This window comes from Chiloscyllium plagiosum, chromosome 13, assembly GCF_004010195.1.
Source record: "Chiloscyllium plagiosum isolate BGI_BamShark_2017 chromosome 13, ASM401019v2, whole genome shotgun sequence".
Taxonomy (NCBI): Eukaryota; Metazoa; Chordata; class Chondrichthyes; order Orectolobiformes; family Hemiscylliidae; genus Chiloscyllium; species Chiloscyllium plagiosum.
In genome coordinates, this window is record NC_057722.1 from 40,601,927 (window position 1) to 40,614,001 (window position 12,075).

Below are 12,075 nucleotides of genomic sequence, written 5' to 3' on the forward strand. Positions count from 1 at the left end.
TAGGGCAGGGGCTCTTCATCAAGATTCCTGATGAAGGGCTCCTGCCCGAAACGTCGATTTCCCCGCTCCTCGGATGCTGCCTGACTTGCTGTGCATTTCCAGCACCACTGTAATCTTGACTCTAATCTCCAGCATCTGCAGACCTCACGTTCGCCTTTGTTTTATAATAGCTAAACTAGGATATGATCTAGGTCTGGCTACATAGATTGTTCCATAATTTAAGGAATTGTAAATAGAACTTCACACCATAAAACCATTAGTGAACAGTTCCATTGATGTTATGAGAGAGTGAAGGTCATTAATAGATATCATTTATACCAACATTTCAAAGAAGCTTGAAAACAAAATGTGATCAACAGTCATTATGAATTGGGTAGGTACATATAGATTAGAAACAGGCCAATTTGATGTCCATATTCGAATAAAAGGAAGAGAAAATTGCCAGAACCAACTGTGTTAGAGACAAAAGAACTGTGGATGCTAGAATCCAAGGTAATCAAGCAGGAGACTGGAAGAACACAGCAAGCTAGGCAGCATCAGGAGGTGGAGAAGTCAAAGTTTCAGGTGTAACCCATCTTCAGGACTGGGTGTGTGTGTAAGGGGAGCTGCAGATAAACGGGGTGGAGGGGCAGGGTGGTGAGGTGCGGATAGGTGAAGACAGGTAGAGGGTATAACCTGGTTGGTCAATGAGAGGAATGAATCCGGTTGGTGGCTGGAAGGAAGGGTTAATGAGAAGAATGGAAGAAGAGGGGCTGGGAAATGAGTTGGGGGATGAAATTGGAAAACTTAATGTTGAATCCTATGGGCTGTAGGCTGCGCAGGTGGAAGATGAGGTGTTGTTCCTCCAGTTTGCGATCTGATTCATTGTGGCAATGGAGGAGAAGGTCATGGATGGTCATCTCAGAAAGGAAATGGAAAGGGGAATTAAAATGGACACTGATTGGGAGGTCAGGTCAGCCCCTACAGGCCAGGCTGAGATACTTGGCGAAACGTTCCCTTAGTTTACATTTGATCTCCAACTGTATGTCCATTGTTCTTATTTTACTCCAATATAAATTAATACATGATACCTGGAGGAGAAGCAATGACTTGTGCAGCTGCGTACCTGTTGTCATAGCTGCTGCAAGAATCAGGTATAGGCAGTGAGGGAAGAAATGGCTCTTCAAATACAACTCAATATTAAATCCATGATCAGAACTCTTGTGAGACAGTAGAATGATTTGCTGTCATTTCTTGCACTGAGTCAACAGCACAGAAACAAGCCAATCGGCTAAACTGGTTTAAGCCAATATTATACCTTATCGAAAAGACAGGGAGATGGGCAGAGGAGGTGGGGTTGCCTTGTTAGTTAAGAATGAAATTAAATCTATGGCACTGAATGACATAGGGTCAGGTGATGTGGAGTCTGTGTGGGTGGAGTTGAGGAACTACAAAGGCAAAAAAGCCATAGTGGGAGTTATATGCAGACCTCCCAGCCGTGGTCAGGACCAGAGGCGCAAGATGTACCAGGAAATAGATAGGGCTTGCCAGAAAGACAAGGTCATGGTGATCATGGGGGTCTTCAACATGCAGGTGGACTGGGTGAATAATGTTGCCGGTGGAGTCAAAGAAAGGGAATTCATGGAATGCTTACAGGATGGCTTTTTGAAATAGCTTGCAATGGAGTCCACAAGGGAGCAGGCTATTCTGGACTTAGTTCTATGTAATGAGCCAAACTTTATAAAAGATCTTAAAGTAAGGGAACACTTAGGAGGCAGCGATCATAATATGGTGGAGTTCAGTCTGCAGTTTGAAAGAGAGAAGGCAAAATCAGAAGTAATGGTGTTACAGTTAAACAAAGGGAATTACGGGGCATGAGAGAGGAACTGTCGAAAATTGACTGGAAGCAGAGCCTAACGGGGAAGACAGTAGAGCAACAATGGCAGGAGTTTCTGGGTGCAATTGAGGACACAGTACAGAGGTTCATCCCAAACAAAAAGAAAGACTGTCTGGGGAGGGGTTAGACAGCCATGGCTGACAAAAGAAGTCAGAAAATGTATCAAAGAAAAAGAGAGAGCCTATAAAGTAGCCAAGAGCATCAAAAATCAAAAAATTGGGAAGACTACAAAAACAGAGGATAACAAAGAGAGAAATAACAAAGGAGAGGATCAAATATGAAGGTAAGCTAGCCAGTAATATGAGAAATGATAGTAAAAGTTTCTTTTTATATATAAATGAAACAAATGAGAAGCAAAAGTAGAAATTGGGTAGTTCCAAATTGATGTGGAAGGTTAGTGCTGGGAGATAAAGAAATAGCTGAAGAACATAAGAAGTTCTTTGTGTCAGTCTTCACAGTGGAAGATAATTAAGGAGATTCGGGGGCAGAGTTGAGTATGGTAGCCATTACAAAAGAGAAAGTGCTAGAAAAGCTAAAAAGTAAAAAATCGACAAATCTCCTGGTCCCAATGGGCTACATGGCTACATCCTTGAGTTCTGAGAGAGGTGGCTGAGGAAACAGTGGAGGCGCTGACTGTGATCTTTCAGGGAAAGTCCCAGATGATTGGAAAATCGCTGTTGTAATCTGCTTGTTCAAGAAAGGCTCAAGCCAAAAGATGGAAAACTATAGGCTGATTAGCCTAATCTCAGTTGTACGTAAAATTCTAGAATCCATCTTTAAAGGTGAAATTTCTAAATTCTTGAAAGTGCAGGGTTGGGTTAGAAAAAGTCAGCATGGATTTAATAAGGGGAGGTCATGCCTGACAAATCTGTTAGAATTCTTTGAAGAGGTAACAAGTAGGTTAGGCCAGGGAAACCCAGTAGATATCATCTATCTAGACTTCCAAAAGGCCTTTGATAAGGTGCCTCACGGGAGGCTGCTGAGTAAGGTGAGGGCCCATGGTTTGAAGATTGGCCATCTGACAGAAGGCAGAAAGTTGGGATAAAAGTTTCTTTTTTGGAATGGCAGCTGGTGACAAGCAGAGTACCGCAGGGTTCAGTGTTGGGGCCGCAGCTGTTCACTTTATATATAAATGATCTGGATGAAGGGACTGGGGGCATTCTGGCAAAGTTCGCTAATGCTATGAAGTTAGCAGGGCAGGCAGATAGTACTGCAGAAGGAGGCTGCAGAAAGATTTAAACAGTTTAGGAGAGTGGTCCAGGAAATGGGTGATGAAATTCAATGTGAGCAAGTGCAAGGTCTTGTACTTTGGGAAAAAGAATACAGGCATGGACTATTTTTTAAACGGTGAGAAAATTCATAAAGCCAAAGTATAAAGGAATCTGGGAGTGCTAGTCCAGGATTCTCTAAAGGTTGATTTGCAGGTTGAGTCCATGATTAAGAAAACAAATGTAATGTTATCATTTATCTCAAAAGGGTTGGAATATAAAAGCAGCGATGTGCTTCTGAGACTTTATAAAGCTCTGGTTAGGCACCATTTAGAATACTGTGTCCAGTTTTGAGCTCCACACCTCAGGAAGGACATACTGGCACTGGAGCATGTCCAGTGGAGATTCACACAAATGATCCCTGGAATGGTCGGCCTAACATGTGATGATCAGCTGAGGATCCTGGGATCATATTCATTAGAGTTTAGAAGGTTGAGAGGAGATCAAATAGCAACTTATCAGATAATGCATAGCTTAGAAAGGGTGGACACTGTGAAGATGTTTCCAATAGGCGGGGAGACTAGGACCCATGGGCATAGCCTTAAAATTAGAGGGGGTCAATTTAGAACAGAAATGAGGAAATATTTCTTCAGCCAGAGAATGGTGGGCCTCATTACCACGGAGCGCAGTGGAGGCCAGGACGTTGGGTGTCTTCAAGGTAGAGATCTCACAAGGGATTAAGGGCTACGGGGAGAGTGTGGGTAAGTGGAATTGAAACACCCATCAGCCATGATTAAATGGTGGAGTGAACTTGATGGGTCGAGTAGCCTTGCTTCCACTCCTATGTCTTATGTTCCACAAGAACCCCAGGCTCCCCTTTCCTTTCACCTCTCTTCCTCTCACCCTGTCAACTTATCCTGCTTCCCCCTTTCCCTCATTTGTTTCCCTAGCATCCCCTTAAACAGATCCATGATACTTGTCCCTTCTACCACATGTGATAGTGCATTCCATATCCTTGCACTCTTTGGATGAAAGAAAAATTCCTGAATTTCCTATTGGAATTATTTGGGATTTACATTTATGAAAGTACTTACCAAGCATTATTCCACTTAATCCTGTTTTGACATTTTGAATGAATTTGACCCACAAGTGGTCCGAGCGAGGACAGGTGATTTGCGAAGGTTAAGGGGGTAGAGGTGGGCACTGAGGGAGTTGTGAGGGAAAGGAGAGGGTTTCTGAAATGGCTTTGAAAGAAGGCAATAGGAGGCCTAGTGGTATTATTGCTGGACTGTTAGTCCAGAGACCCAGTTCTGGGCACCTGGGTTTGAATCCCAGCAGACAGTAGAATTTGAATTCAATTTTTTTAAAAATCTGGAATTAAGAATCTAGTCATGATCATGTATCTGTTATTGGAAAAAATCCTCTGGTTCACTAATGTCCTTAAGGGAAGGAATCTACCATCCTTATCTGGTATGACCTACAAATGACTCATACACAGCAATGTGGTTGATTCTTAACTGCCCTCTGAGCAATTAGGGATAGGCAATAAATGCTGGCCCAGCCAGTGACACCCTCATCCTGTGAATGTATGAAAACAAAAGCCAGGATAGCTCTGAATTTCTTCAAAATAACACCATGGAAAATTTTAATGTCCTTTTAAGAGAATAAATAGAACTCCTGTTTACTGTCTCATTCATTTTATTGGATGAGCCATTAACTTTCCAGAGTACATCTTCCTTCGTAATGGAAATCACACTCAGAAGTCAGCCTGCTTGACAATTTTTGGCTTCAGTTGGAATAGGGAGCACCCTGGACAGGCTTAACTCATCGAAAGGAGCCTTCAGCTGCTATTGGAAACATGGAACGCTAAGCGACTGGGACATTTGTGGAGATCCAAACATTGATATGGGGGGGAGGTGAGGTAATAAGTCCAAAGGAGGAACATAAGCCTAAGGATATGGGGAAGCAATTCTCTTCCACCTCTTGAGCCACGAGCACTGCTATAAATCTGTGCTTAGCTGTGTTGAGTTGCATGACTTTTGTCCTTGAAGGATGAGCTTTGAACCATTTAGTTCTGAACTTGCTCAGTTCCCAGAATGTGCACGGAAATGTAACAGGTTGAATTTCTCCTCACTGATATTCAAGTATTCTGATCACCAACCTCAGCCCTTTCAGCCAATTAAACACCACACATTCCCCAAATCCAACTGTGAAAATTCCTGCGCTATTTTAAAGTAAATAACATTCCTTTTTCTTGAAAAGACCCTGGAGATCAGAATGCCCTTCAGAGGCTGAATGAAAAGGTTGACTCGAATGGCCACACAAGATGCTTTAGGTAGCTGGCAACAACTGAAATCAGAACCTCTTCATGTTATGAATTACCAGCACAGTTTGGTGACCATAATTTTTTCATGTAATTTTTAGCCCTCTAACAGGAACCTGATTTGAATTGTGACTTATTGTGAGCAATCAGTTAGATGATCGGCAGCACATAGTAACACTGTTTGGGCACCTTTTGTAAATAACAAGTGTTAAGTCTGATTTCTACAAAGTACTAGGTGATTGCATCTTTTGTGAATGCATGTGGAAGCAAGTAATAAGCTTTCATTCAAGCAGATTATTCACAAGCCATTCCAAAACTTGCAAGAGATTTTTAAAAAATCTCGTTGACAGGTTCAAACTTTCTAGACTTTCATGCTTGTATATGACAGATCATTCTTACAGTTTAACAAAAAGCATTAGCTCTTTCTGTAAAATAAGTGGATTTTTTCCCCTTCAGTCTGCAGAACTAAATAAAACCCAACAGGTTGAAAGGTTGAAATTATTCATTTTTTTGTTTGAATTTCTTGCTATTTGGGACTGTGTGAAAACAATTAGTAACTCCTTAACCATATTTTCAATGCATAATGCCGAAACGAATGAAGACACCAAATTTACAAGCAATCAATTTATATTCCACAGATTGAGAACAGAAGAAACACTGCCCTGAACAGCCACTTCAAATTGTAGATATTAATATTTCAAAGAAGTGAATGCCACAAAACCCATTTGATCACATTTTATGCTTTCCCATCAATAACTCATGAATGCAAGGTGACATTCATCAGTTAAAAATTCAATTTCAGTAAATTCAATCAGATTGTTTAATCATCTTAGGGCTTCTTTGCATTCATTCCTTTTGTACACTAAAGAACAAAGGTGAGCAAATTAACTCAATCTTCAGTATTCCAGTCAAAACCAGGTTAAGCAATCATGAAAGCTAAATAACTGAAAAATTAATACACAGAGGCAGATCAATAGTTTCACAGGACACCTTAACACATGATTTATAACACTGATTATTCACACAGCCTGCTTAAATAATTGGCTGCATAATTAATTAAAAATCCAAAATTATTTCCAATAACTTGCAACTCATTGCAATCATAACTCTACTCACCAGCTATCCTGTAGTAAATGAACTTTCTATTCAGGCAAACTAACGAGTGAAATTGCTAATCAATGAATAATATTAGTGTATTAACAGGTAATCTATGGTTATCATGTGTTTGTGCTTTTTTGTTTCCTGTTGTTTGGGAGATTCCTGCATGGTGGTAGTGTCTCTATCTCCAGACTAAGGCCCAGATTCAAATCACACTTGCTCCAAAGATCTGTAACAGCTTCTCTGAACAGGTTGATCAGAAAATAGCTTTTCCTACTGCATATGATCCTTGATAACCTATGCCAGTCCATCTCTTTCCTAAACATGAGGAATTTGCATTACGTCTGTGCTTTTTATCTTGGATTTTTAGTCAGTTTATTCTGGGCTTTTTGCTACATTTTCAGACTTATGTAGATTACAGACTAGGCCGGTGCAGGGAAGTGAGTCCCAGACCAGGCCGGTGCAGGGAGGGAATCCCAGACCAGGCCGGTGCAGGGTGGGGAATCCCAGACCAGACTGGTGCAGGGAGGGGAATCCCAGACCAGGCTGGTGCAGGAAGGGGAATCCCAGACCAGGCCGGTGCAGGGAGGGGAATCCCAGACCAGGCCGGTGCAGGGTGGGGAGTCCCAGACCAGGCTGGTGCAGGGAGGGGAATCCCAGACCAGGCCGGTGCAGGGTGGGGAATCCCAGACCAGGCTGGTGCAGGGAGGGGAATCCCAGACCAGGCTGGTGCAGGGAAATGAGTCCCAGACCAGGCTGGTGCAGGAAGGGGAATCCCAGACCAGGCCGGTGCAGGGAAGCGAGTCCCAGACCAGGTCGGTGCAGGGAGGGGAATCCCAGACCAGGCTGGTGCAGGGAGGGGAATCCCAGACCATGCTGGTGCAGGGAGGGGAATCCCAGACCAGGCCAGTGCAGGGAGGGGAATCCCAGACCAGGCCGGTGCAGGGAGGGGAATTACAGACCAGGCTGGTGCAAGGAGGGAAATCTCAGACCATGCCGGTGCAGGGAGGGGAATCCCAGACCAGGCCGGTGCAGGGAGGGGAATCCCAGACCAGGCCGGTGCAGGGAGGGGAATCCCAGACCAGGCCGATACAGGGAGGGAATCCCAGACCAGGCCGGTGCAGGGAGTGGAATCCCAGACCATGCCGGTGCAGGGAGGGGAATCCCAGACCAGGTCGGTCCAGGGAGGGGAATCCCAGACCAGGCCGGTGCAGGGAGGTGAGTACCAGACCAGGCTGGTGCAGGGAGGCAAGCCCCTTATGGACTAGAGGGAAGGCATCAAATGTTGAAGCCCAGTATGGTCTGGAGACCTGGCCCAGTGCAGTCAAAAGGCTAGCTGTTGGCATGGACTTCATGAAAAATCTGTAACTCCAAGTACTTTTTTAAAAAATATTTTATTCTTATACTGGACTTCTCTTTATTATTCTTTCAATTCTGTAATAAATATTTAAGTATCTGTAGCTAGGTATCCTGCACCTAAGATGTCACCATAAGTGGTAACATTGCAAACTTTTCATTGCAGTCATTCACGTGCACGTGACAATAAAGCTAATTTAATTCAGATGAATAAACTTGAGATGCTTATATTATTATCTAAGATACATTATTGTCTCACAGGAACAATTAGGCACAACCTAATAGTTAGTATATGCTACTAATCTAAGTATGTGCTGTTTATGCTAAGAATAGCATTTCATGAAGCACTTCGCTCTTCCCAATAACAAACCTTTGCAGATATTTTCTAATCAACCTGTTCAGAGTTGTTTTGACAAACTTTTGGAACAGGTATGACTAGAACCCAGGCCTCCTGGCTTAGAGGCAGGCATACTACCACTAACCTACAAGAACCCCCATATCTTATCCTAATGGCAGTTAACTCTTTCTGGTCAAAATTACTTTATATAACAGTCATGACTCAGGTGACAATTTTATCACTGAGCTAAAATGTACATCTGCACAATGTCTAAAAACTGGTTGAACATGTATAATGAAACGGGCATTCAACCAGAAAGAAAGAGAATAGTAAGCCACAGGCATGGGATTTAAAAAGAATTTCAAAGATGGAAGAAATAGAGAGAGAATACAAGATTAGAATGAAGGCCATTAAAATAAGGCTGAAGCATTCATAATGCATGGAAGGTCAGAGTCAGAGGAATAAAGGATATAACCCAGGTGACAGATTACAGATTGGATGGGGCATGACCATGAAGAACTTTATATATTGGAATGGGCATTTTAAGTATTAAATATATCCCTAGACACATATATTCTTTCATTACAGATTGACAAAAATAGAAAGTCAAAAAATCCTTTACCACTGCTAAAAAGTAAGAATATAATCGCCCAGATATAAAATCCTCTTTTCATCTCTGATTGGATTAATACTTATTCATTTAGTGTTAGATGGCATCTGCACCGGAGGTTCATTGATATGAGCCTCCTGGTTCAAACCTGCACAGAAAACCACAAATCCAGCAGCAAAAGGAATCCGTTTGGAAATGGACTCCTTTGATGCAGCAGCTGGTGAGCTGTGCTTTAAAGATCCACCTGCATTGCCAAACATTTTCTCAGCTCCTGAGGAAGGTACACAAATGAGCCTGGGATGCAGGTGCCAGCTGTGTAGGGTGCCATGCAAATATGGTGCGTAATATGAAGGATGTGTGGTGTATTGCATGCCAAGTCACCCAGGGTGCCAGGTAAAGAAGGGTGTTGGGTAAATAAGGTAGCAGGGTGCAGAGGTGGGAAATGTGTTTGTGTATCAGGTTTGACCGCAGGGTGGGGATGTCAACAGGAGAGTGGCAGGCCAGCGGTTTGAGGGGTGTTGGGATTGGGGGTGGGAGGGATTTCAAAATAGAGGCGGAGTGTGAGAGATGTGGGATTAGAGCCTGGAGTCAAGTCAGGGAGAACTGTCAGGTCAACGGCACAATGAAGGAGGTGTTGATTCCAGGGGGTCAGGTTGGCAGTCAAAGGTGTCGGGTCCAGACAGCCAGACATGGGGTGGGTTGTCGAGTCCCAGCGAGTGTGGAATTATATGTGGGGGGAGGTGGAGGCCATGAGACAGTTGTGGGGATTCTGGTCAGGAGGAGGGGCAGTTGCTGGTTGTCAGGGGTCTGAATGGTGTAAGGGTCAGGAGGATTGTATATAGAGGACAAATAGTGTGTCGGACATTCAGTTTAATGATTACTCAATTAAAATAGGTTTTCGTCCTCTCACCTTTCCTGAGTAGCTGTTAGTTAAACTTTCTCAGACCAATTCAGTGTTCAAGTTTAATGGACTCTTTCAGAGGGTTTCAGACACAGGAAGTATAAACATCCGAGGCAATTTGCACGCAGTCAGCTGCATATGAGATTCTGTTGGATTCCAACATGCAACTCGAATCTTTACTGCTGCACCAACTCTCTAGCTATCAGAACATCTCAGACTATAATATATGTTACTTATCAAAAAAAATTGTATTTGTTCCCTGAACAATGAAGAAAATCCAACTTTTTTCTGAAATAAATGAGAATTTAGATTTGGTTTGATGTTAAAAGTTCACATGTTAATTGTAAAGTTGTGCATTAACATGGTATACTATATTTATACAATTTCATCACACCTTAAAATAGAAAAACTCTAGCATCCATTGCAGATTAATTAAGTTTCATGAGTCAACAGGGAATTTCAATGATCAATGGAGCATGCCCCAATTGCATGTGGGAGTTAAAACAACTAAAATTGACATTGGATTGGGATCCTGACATCGTCCCACATACTGCTGGGTTTCATACAGGTTAGTTAATGGTTGAATAGGAAAACTTAAATAGCTAAAAATTACAAGTAGGTCATTAACTGCTGTTTTAACTGATCATTCTGGCTCAAACCTTCATGCACCTATTTCCTGAGCTGTCAGCAAACTCATTATGGTCAATCAAATGAATGTATTGAAGAAAGTGTTACTTCAGTGAAACTGACAGTTTTGAAAGCTTAATATCAGACAAGCTGAGGGGTTTCAGCAATGGTCAGGTTACAGACTACTGCTCACATACCTCACTTGACAGGTGATTGTCAATAAGACCATTTACATGTCTTCATTTCATTTACCTTTAGCTGTATTTCCCTGATGTCAGATTTTGCTGTGACAGAAGAAAAGCTTATGCAGCACTTGCTCCTCTAATAAGAATCAGAAGAACCAACATCATCAAAATAACCTGCAGTAGGAGTAGCACTAGCTTTCTTTACCCCAGCCATAGGAGAGAGGGAATAGGCTTGGAGACCAACCTCTCAGAAGGCATCACTCCTAAAGGAGATCACTATGCATTCTCTTGACATGTGTGAGCACTCGTGGGTGGAGGGGGTTTAATTTAGGTAAATGTGAGGTGCTGCATTTTGGGAAGGCAAATCATAGCAGGACTTATACACTTAATGGTAAGGTCCTGGGGAATGTTGCTAAACAAAGGGACCTTGGAGTGTAGGTTCATAGTACCTTGAAAGTAGAGTCATTGGATAGTGAAGAAGTTTGGTATGCTTTTCTTTATTGGTCAGTGCATTGGGTACAGGAGTTGGGAGGTCATGCTGCAGCTGTACAGGACATCGGTTTGGCTGCTGTTGGAATATTGCATTCAATTCTGGCGTCCCTGCTGCAGGAAGGATATTGTAAAACTTAAAAGGCTTCAGAAAAGATTTACAAGGATATTGCCAGGGTTGGTGGGTCTGAGCTACAGGAAGAGACTGAATAGGCTGGGGCTACTTTTCTTACAGCATCGTAGCTGAAGGTTAACCTTATAGAGATTTATAAAATCATGAGGGGTAGAGCTAGGATGAATAGCTAAGGACATTTCCCCAAGGTAGTGGAGTTCAAAACTAGAGGGCATAGGTTTAAGATCAGAGTGGAAAGATGCAAAAAAGGGGCAACTTTTTCATGCAGAGGTTGGTGCTTGTATGGAATGAACTGCCAGAGGAAGTGGTGGAGGTTGGTACAATTAGAACATTTAAAAAGCATCTAGATGGGGATATGGATGGGAAGGGTTCAGAGTGATATGGGCTAAATGCTGGCAAATGGGACTAGATTTATTTAGATTACCTGGTTGGCATGGACAAGTTGGTCCAAAGGGTCTATTTTCATGCTGTACAGCTGTATGATTCTATGACTCTAGTGCCCCAAGAGTCTTAGGCAAGTATGGCAGGTCATTTCTGATATCTGCTGCAACATGCCTCCATCCAGGTGATCTTACATTTTGCTGGCAGCTGTCAAGGTTGCTGTCACTGGAGGGTCACGCCATGGGTCTTTGCCTTTCCTCAAGTTGTGCACTTTCATCTGTGAGGAAAGTAAACAAAAATTCATGAATGTTAGGAATGGCTTGTATAGAGAGCAGGGAAGAGTAACATTTGTGAAGGGCGACAGTGAGGCATCTACCCAGCAATGTGAAAAATTGCCAAGGCATACCCTGTACACAAAAACAGGACAAATCCAACCCAGCCAATTACCGCCTCATCAGTCTAGTCTTGGTCATTATTAAAATGTTGCAAAGTGTCATTAACTGCTCTATCAAGCAGCACCTGTTCTGTAATAATCTGCTCAGTGACACCTA